The sequence below is a fragment of the Haliotis asinina genome, chromosome 3 (assembly GCF_037392515.1).
Source record: "Haliotis asinina isolate JCU_RB_2024 chromosome 3, JCU_Hal_asi_v2, whole genome shotgun sequence".
In the NCBI taxonomy this organism is placed as follows: Eukaryota; Metazoa; Mollusca; class Gastropoda; order Lepetellida; family Haliotidae; genus Haliotis; species Haliotis asinina.
In genome coordinates this window covers 65,722,155-65,732,020 of record NC_090282.1, presented here as the reverse complement: position 1 = coordinate 65,732,020, position 9,866 = coordinate 65,722,155, and positions in this window count along the sequence as shown.

Below are 9,866 nucleotides of genomic sequence, written 5' to 3'. Positions count from 1 at the left end.
GTTCACGTCACCGACTCCAGTTTGGCCACATCCCCACTCTATTCCTGAGTCTTTGGGGATTCCTGCATGTATTTTGCAAGGGTGGCGATTTATTATCCGGGGCTGTGCGACAGCTATCAACCCTTTGTCAACTCATCAGGATGCTCTCCATCATGGATTTAGCACAGATTGCTGACAAGTACATCATAATTGTAATCGGTATAACAAGTCAATAAATAGCAAGGGAAGCTGAACCCTACAGAATAGCACTGACCTTGTTATTTTCACATGCACATGAAGATTTGAATGGTGTGGCCAAGCACGACACTCATACCATCATATCAATGTTAAACTTCAGAGTAATAATACAGATGACCGCACTCAAAAACACCATAGCAACTGCCGTGTACAAAACGCGAAATTCCACAAGCACATACAACTACGCACTGGGTACTAGTTTGGTTTTCATGTGCACGATTTCATTCAGGAACAAACACACAAGTCCTAAACACCAGTGTGCAGCTCCCGACAATGTTCTCTAAAGCTTCTCCAAAATGGTCTGCATCTGGGTTATCCAAACACTTTCAGTTATCAAAAGATTCACTTTGGTAACAAGACCCTTCATCCACTATCATAATGCCGACGAACCACACAACTAACTCAATTACCTTGTACATCGACGTGAACTTCCACTAAATCAGTAACATGATAAAACAGAATCCTCTCACCAAATCAACACAGTCTTCGGCGTACATGGATATACTTCAGTGGATCACTTCTTGACCTCGTCAAAATCCTCAACCAAAATGGTTTAGCATCAAACAACATAGCTGCTCAATTACTTCTGCCTATCCACTACCAGTTGCAGAAAGAACTCCTTTGGTAGTACACACCGAACGCTACACGCCCGTCAGACGCGTTCACTGACCAGAGAATCATTGTCTCTGACGTCAGCTGATTGTTGACGTATTATATTTATGACGAAATCACTTATGGGGACACAGAAACCAATGACGTGGTGCTATTGTTGACGTCACCGACTCCAGTTTGACCACATCCCCACTCTATTCCTGAGTCTTTGGGGATTCCTGCATGTATTTTGCAAGGGTGGCGATTTATTATCCGGGGCTGTGCGACAGCTATCAACCCTTTGTCAACTCATCAGGAAGCTCTCCATCATGGATTTAGCACAGATTGCTGACAAGTACATCATAATTGTAATCGGTATAACAAGTCAATAAATAGCAAGGGAAGCTGAACCCTACAGAATAGCACTGACCTTGTTATTTTCACATGCACATGAAGATTTGAATGGTGTGGCCAAGCACGACACTCATACCATCATATCAGTGTTAAACTTCAGAGTAATAATACAGATGACCGCACTCAAAAACACCATAGCAACTGCCGTGTACAAAACGCGAAATTCCACAAGCACATACAACTACGCACTGGGTACTAGTTTGGTTTTCATGTGCACGATTTCATTCAGGAACAAACACACAAGTCCTAAACACCAGTGTGCAGCTGACGACAATATTCTCTAAAGCTTCTCCAAAATGGTCTGCATCTGGGTTATCCAAACACTTTCAGTTATCAAAAGATTCACTTTGGTAACAAGACCCTTCATCCACTATCATAATGCCGACGAACCACACAACTAACTCAAATATCTTGTACATCGACGTGAACTTCCACTAAATCAGTAACATGATAAAACAGAATCCTCTCACCAAATCAACACAGTCTTCGGCGTACATGGATATACTTCAGTGGATCACTTCTTGACCTCGTCAAAATCCTCAACCAAAATGGTTTAGCATCAAACAACATAGCTGCTCAATTACTTCTGCCTATCCACTACCAGTTGCAGAAAGAACTCCTTTGGTAGTACACACCGAACGCTACACGCCCGTCAGACGCGTTCACTGACCAGAGAATCATTGTCTCTGACGTCAGCTGATTGTTGACGTATTATATTTATGACGAAATCACTTATGGGGACACAGAAACCAATGACGTGGCGCTATTGTTCACGTCACCGACTCCAGTTTGGCCACATCCCCACTCTATTCCTGAGTCTTTGGGGATTCCTGCATGTATTTTGCAAGGGTGGCGATTTATTATCCGGGGCTGTGCGACAGCTATCAACCCTTTGTCAACTCATCAGGATGCTCTCCATCATGGATTTAGCACAGATTGCTGACAAGTACATCATAATTGTAATCGGTATAACAAGTCAATAAATAGCAAGGGAAGCTGAACCCTACAGAATAGCACTGACCTTGTTATTTTCACATGCACATGAAGATTTGAATGGTGTGGCCAAGCACGACACTCATACCATCATATCAATGTTAAACTTCAGAGTAATAATACAGATGACCGCACTCAAAAACACCATAGCAACTGCCGTGTACAAAACGCGAAATTCCACAAGCACATACAACTACGCACTGGGTACTAGTTTGGTTTTCATGTGCACGATTTCATTCAGGAACAAACACACAAGTCCTAAACACCAGTGTGCAGCTCCCGACAATGTTCTCTAAAGCTTCTCCAAAATGGTCTGCATCTGGGTTATCCAAACACTTTCAGTTATCAAAAGATTCACTTTGGTAACAAGACCCTTCATCCACTATCATAATGCCGACGAACCACACAACTAACTCAATTACCTTGTACATCCACGTGAACTTCCACTAAATCAGTAACATGATAAAACAGAATCCTCTCACCAAATCAACACAGTCTTCGGCGTACATGGATATACTTCAGTGGATCACTTCTTGACCTCGTCAAAATCCTCAACCAAAATGGTTTAGCATCAAACAACATAGCTGCTCAATTACTTCTGCCTATCCACTACCAGTTGCAGAAAGAACTCCTTTGGTAGTACACACCAAACGCTACACGCCCGTCAGACGCGTTCACTGACCAGAGAATCATTGTCTCTGACGTCAGCTGATTGTTGACGTAATATATTTATGACGAAATCACTTATGGGGACACAGAAACCAATGACGTGGTGCTATTGTTGACGTCACCGACTCCAGTTTGACCACATCCCCACTCTATTCCTGAGTCTTTGGGGATTCCTGCATGTATTTTGCAAGGGTGGCGATTTATTATCCGGGGCTGTGCGACAGCTATCAACCCTTTGTCAACTCATCAGGATGCTCTCCATCATGGATTTAGCACAGATTGCTGACAAGTACATCATAATTGTAATCGGTATAACAAGTCAATAAATAGCAAGGGAAGCTGAACCCTACAGAATAGCACTGACCTTGTTATTTTCACATGCACATGAAGATTTGAATGGTGTGGCCAAGCACGACACTCATACCATCATATCAATGTTAAACTTCAGAGTAATAATACAGATGACCGCACTCAAAAACACCATAGCAACTGCCGTGTACAAAACGCGAAATTCCACAAGCACATACAACTACGCACTGGGTACTAGTTTGGTTTTCATGTGCACGATTTCATTCAGGAACAAACACACAAGTCCTAAACACCAGTGTGCAGCTCCCGACAATGTTCTCTAAAGCTTCTCCAAAATGGTCTGCATCTGGGTTATCCAAACACTTTCAGTTATCAAAAGATTCACTTTGGTAACAAGACCCTTCATCCACTATCATAATGCCGACGAACCACACAACTAACTCAATTACCTTGTACATCCACGTGAACTTCCACTAAATCAGTAACATGATAAAACAGAATCCTCTCACCAAATCAACACAGTCTTCGGCGTACATGGATATACTTCAGTGGATCACTTCTTGACCTCGTCAAAATCCTCAACCAAAATGGTTTAGCATCAAACAACATAGCTGCTCAATTACTTCTGCCTATCCACTACCAGTTGCAGAAAGAACTCCTTTGGTAGTACACACCGAACGCTACACGCCCGTCAGACGCGTTCACTGACCAGAGAATCATTGTCTCTGACGTCAGCTGATTGTTGACGTAATATATTTATGACGAAATCACTTATGGGGACACAGAAACCAATGACGTGGTGCTATTGTTGACGTCACCGACTCCAGTTTGACCACATCCCCACTCTATTCCTGAGTCTTTGGGGATTCCTGCATGTATTTTGCAAGGGTGGCGATTTATTATCCGGGGCTGTGCGACAGCTATCAACCCTTTGTCAACTCATCAGGATGCTCTCCATCATGGATTTAGCACAGATTGCTGACAAGTACATCATAATTGTAATCGGTATAACAAGTCAATAAATAGCAAGGGAAGCTGAACCCTACAGAATAGCACTGACCTTGTTATTTTCACATGCACATGAAGATTTGAATGGTGTGGCCAAGCACGACACTCATACCATCATATCAGTGTTAAACTTCAGAGTAATAATACAGATGACCGCACTCAAAAACACCATAGCAACTGCCGTGTACAAAACGCGAAATTCCACAAGCACATACAACTACGCACTGGGTACTAGTTTGGTTTTCATGTGCACGATTTCATTCAGGAACAAACACACAAGTCCTAAACACCAGTGTGCAGCTCCCGACAATGTTCTCTAAAGCTTCTCCAAAATGGTCTGCATCTGGGTTATCCAAACACTTTCAGTTATCAAAAGATTCACTTTGGTAACAAGACCCTTCATCCACTATCATAATGCCGACGAACCACACAACTAACTCAATTACCTTGTACATCGACGTGAACTTCCACTAAATCAGTAACATGATAAAACAGAATCCTCTCACCAAATCAACACAGTCTTCGGCGTACATGGATATACTTCAGTGGATCACTTCTTGACCTCGTCAAAATCCTCAACCAAAATGGTTTAGCATCAAACAACATAGCTGCTCAATTACTTCTGCCTATCCACTACCAGTTGCAGAAAGAACTCCTTTGGTAGTACACACCGAACGCTACACGCCCGTCAGACGCGTTCACTGACCAGAGAATCATTGTCTCTGACGTCAGCTGATTGTTGACGTAATATATTTATGACGAAATCACTTATGGGGACACAGAAACCAATGACGTGGTGCTATTGTTGACGTCACCGACTCCAGTTTGACCACATCCCCACTCTATTCCTGAGTCTTTGGAGATTCCTGCATGTATTTTGCAAGGGTGGCGATTTATTATCCGGGGCTGTGCGACAGCTATCAACCCTTTGTCAACTCATCAGGATGCTCTCCACCATGGATTTAGCACAGATTGCTGACAAGTACATCATAATTGTAATCGGTATAACAAGTCAATAAATAGCAAGGGAAGCTGAACCCTACAGAATAGCACTGACCTTGTTATTTTCACATGCACATGAAGATTTGAATGGTGTGGCCAAGCACGACACTCATACCATCATATCAATGTTAAACTTCAGAGTAATAATACAGATGACCGCACTCAAAAACACCATAGCAACTGCCGTGTACAAAACGCGAAATTCCACAAGCACATACAACTACGCACTGGGTACTAGTTTGGTTTTCATGTGCACGATTTCATTCAGGAACAAACACACAAGTCCTAAACACCAGTGTGCAGCTCCCGACAATGTTCTCTAAAGCTTCTCCAAAATGGTCTGCATCTGGGTTATCCAAACACTTTCAGTTATCAAAAGATTCACTTTGGTAACAAGACCCTTCATCCACTATCATAATGCCGACGAACCACACAACTAACTCAATTACCTTGTACATCGACGTGAACTTCCACTAAATCAGTAACATGATAAAACAGAATCCTCTCACCAAATCAACACAGTCTTCGGCGTACATGGATATACTTCAGTGGATCACTTCTTGACCTCGTCAAAATCCTCAACCAAAATGGTTTAGCATCAAACAACATAGCTGCTCAATTACTTCTGCCTATCCACTACCAGTTGCAGAAAGAACTCCTTTGGTAGTACACACCGAACGCTACACGCCCGTCAGACGCGTTCACTGACCAGAGAATCATTGTCTCTGACGTCAGCTGATTGTTGACGTAATATATTTATGACGAAATCACTTATGGGGACACAGAAACCAATGACGTGGCGCTATTGTTGACGTCACCGACTTCAGTTTGACCACATCCCAACTCTATTCCTGAGTCTTTGGGGATTCCTGCATGTATTTTGCAAGGGTGGCGATTTATTATCCGGGGCTGTGCGACAGCTATCAACCCTTTGTCAACTCATCAGGATGCTCTCCATCATGGATTTAGCACAGATTGCTGACAAGTACATCATAATTGTAATCGGTATAACAAGTCAATAAATAGCAAGGGAAGCTGAACCCTACAGAATAGCACTGACCTTGTTATTTTCACATGCACATGAAGATTTGAATGGTGTGGCCAAGCACGACACTCATACCATCATATCAATGTTAAACTTCAGAGTAATAATACAGATGACCGCACTCAAAAACACCATAGCAACTGCCGTGTACAAAACGCGAAATTCCACAAGCACATACAACTACGCACTGGGTACTAGTTTGGTTTTCATGTGCACGATTTCATTCAGGAACAAACACACAAGTCCTAAACACCAGTGTGCAGCTCCCGACAATGTTCTCTCAAGCTTCTCCAAAATGGTCTGCATCTGGGTTATCCAAACACTTTCAGTTATCAAAAGATTCACTTTGGTAACAAGACCCTTCATCCACTATCATAATGCCGACGAACCACACAACTAACTCAATTACCTTGTACATCGACGTGAACTTCCACTAAATCAGTAACATGATAAAACAGAATCCTCTCACCAAATCAACACAGTCTTCGGCGTACATGGATATACTTCAGTGGATCACTTCTTGACCTCGTCAAAATCCTCAACCAAAATGGTTTAGCATCAAACAACATAGCTGCTCAATTACTTCTGCCTATCCACTACCAGTTGCAGAAAGAACTCCTTTGGTAGTACACACCGAACGCTACACGCCCGTCAGACGCGTTCACTGACCAGAGAATCATTGTCTCTGACGTCAGCTGATTGTTGACGTAATATATTTATGACGAAATCACTTATGGGGACACAGAAACCAATGACGTGGCGCTATTGTTGACGTCACCGACTTCAGTTTGACCACATCCCAACTCTATTCCTGAGTCTTTGGGGATTCCTGCATGTATTTTGCAAGGGTGGCGATTTATTATCCGGGGCTGTGCGACAGCTATCAACCCTTTGTCAACTCATCAGGATGCTCTCCATCATGGATTTAGCACAGATTGCTGACAAGTACATCATAATTGTAATCGGTATAACAAGTCAATAAATAGCAAGGGAAGCTGAACCCTACAGAATAGCACTGACCTTGTTATTTTCACATGCACATGAAGATTTGAATGGTGTGGCCAAGCACGACACTCATACCATCATATCAATGTTAAACTTCAGAGTAATAATACAGATGACCGCACTCAAAAACACCATAGCAACTGCCGTGTACAAAACGCGAAATTCCACAAGCACATACAACTACGCACTGGGTACTAGTTTGGTTTTCATGTGCACGATTTCATTCAGGAACAAACACACAAGTCCTAAACACCAGTGTGCAGCTCCCGACAATGTTCTCTCAAGCTTCTCCAAAATGGTCTGCATCTGGGTTATCCAAACACTTTCAGTTATCAAAAGATTCACTTTGGTAACAAGACCCTTCATCCACTATCATAATGCCGACGAACCACACAACTAACTCAATTACCTTGTACATCGACGTGAACTTCCACTAAATCAGTAACATGATAAAACAGAATCCTCTCACCAAATCAACACAGTCTTCGGCGTACATGGATATACTTCAGTGGATCACTTCTTGACCTCGTCAAAATCCTCAACCAAAATGGTTTAGCATCAAACAACATAGCTGCTCAATTACTTCTGCCTATCCACTACCAGTTGCAGAAAGAACTCCTTTGGTAGTACACACCGAACGCTACACGCCCGTCAGACGCGTTCACTGACCAGAGAATCATTGTCTCTGACGTCAGCTGATTGTTGACGTATTATATTTATGACGAAATCACTTGTGGGGACACAGAAACCAATGACGTGGCGCTATTGTTCACGTCACCGACTCCAGTTTGGCCACATCCCCACTCTATTCCTGAGTCTTTGGGGATTCCTGCATGTATTTTGCAAGGGTGGCGATTTATTATCCGGGGCTGTGCGACAGCTATCAACCCTTTGTCAACCCATCAGGAAGCTCTCCATCATGGATTTAGCACAGATTGCTGACAAGTACATCATAATTGTAATCGGTATAACAAGTCAATAAATAGCAAGGGAAGCTGAACCCTACAGAATAGCACTGACCTTGTTATTTTCACATGCACATGAAGATTTGAATGGTGTGGCCAAGCACGACACTCATACCATCATATCAATGTTAAACTTCAGAGTAATAATACAGATGACCGCACTCAAAAACACCATAGCAACTGCCGTGTACAAAACGCGAAATTCCACAAGCACATACAACTACGCACTGGGTACTAGTTTGGTTTTCATGTGCACGATTTCATTCAGGAACAAACACACAAGTCCTAAACACCAGTGTGCAGCTGACGACAATGTTCTCTAAAGCTTCTCCAAAATGGTCTGCATCTGGGTTATCCAAACACTTTCAGTTATCAAAAGATTCACTTTGGTAACAAGACCCTTCATCCACTATCATAATGCCGACGAACCACACAACTAACTCAATTACCTTGTACATCCACGTGAACTTCCACTAAATCAGTAACATGATAAAACAGAATCCTCTCACCAAATCAACACAGTCTTCGGCGTACATGGATATACTTCAGTGGATCACTTCTTGACCTCGTCAAAATCCTCAACCAAAATGGTCTAGCATCAAACAACATAGCTGCTCAATTACTTCTGCCTATCCACTACCAGTTGCAGAAAGAACTCCTTTGGTAGTACACACCGAACGCTACACGCCCGTCAGACGCGTTCACTGACCAGAGAATCATTGTCTCTGACGTCAGCTGATTGTTGACGTATTATATTTATGACGAAATCACTTATGGGGACACAGAAACCAATGACGTGGTGCTATTGTTCACGTCACCGACTCCAGTTTGGCCACATCCCCACTCTATTCCTGAGTCTTTGGGGATTCCTGCATGTATTTTGCAAGGGTAGCGATTTATTATCCGGGGCTGTGCGACAGCTATCAATCCTTTGTCAACTCATCAGGATGCTCTCCATCATGGATTTAGCACAGATTGCTGACAAGTACATCATAATTGTAATCGGTGTAACAAGTCAATAAATAGCAAGGGAAGCTGAACCCTACAGAATAGCACTGACCTTGTTATTTTCACATGCGCATGAAGATTTGAATGGTGTGGCCAAGCACGACACTCATACCATCATATCAATGTTAAACTTCATCATGGATTTAGCACAGATTGCTGACAAGTACATCATAACTGTAATCGGTATAACAAGTCTATCTGTAGGAACAGAAGCGGAACCCTACAGAATAGCACTGACCTTGTTATTTTTTACATCCGCAATGTGGTTTTAATGGTGTGCCTATGATGGCAAAAGACACTCCTAGCTTCATATCAATGTTAAACACGATGCCAACTACCGTGTACAAAAACGAAATTGCACAAGCACTTACAACTGGCTTCATTCAAACAAATCAGATAAGTATCAGTCTTCTCGGGATATCCTATCACGCATCCCACTGAAAGTCCAGTTATATGATAACCTATTGCTACTTTGATTCAAACGAAAGACTCCATCGTAACCACACCCACTACCAGTGGAGTCTACAATAGAGCCTGTCTTCATATCTATTACATCATAAAGCCGCTTTGGTCTGGAGCCAGCAAACTTAGTTTTGATTATCTTTGTCACAGAACTAAGA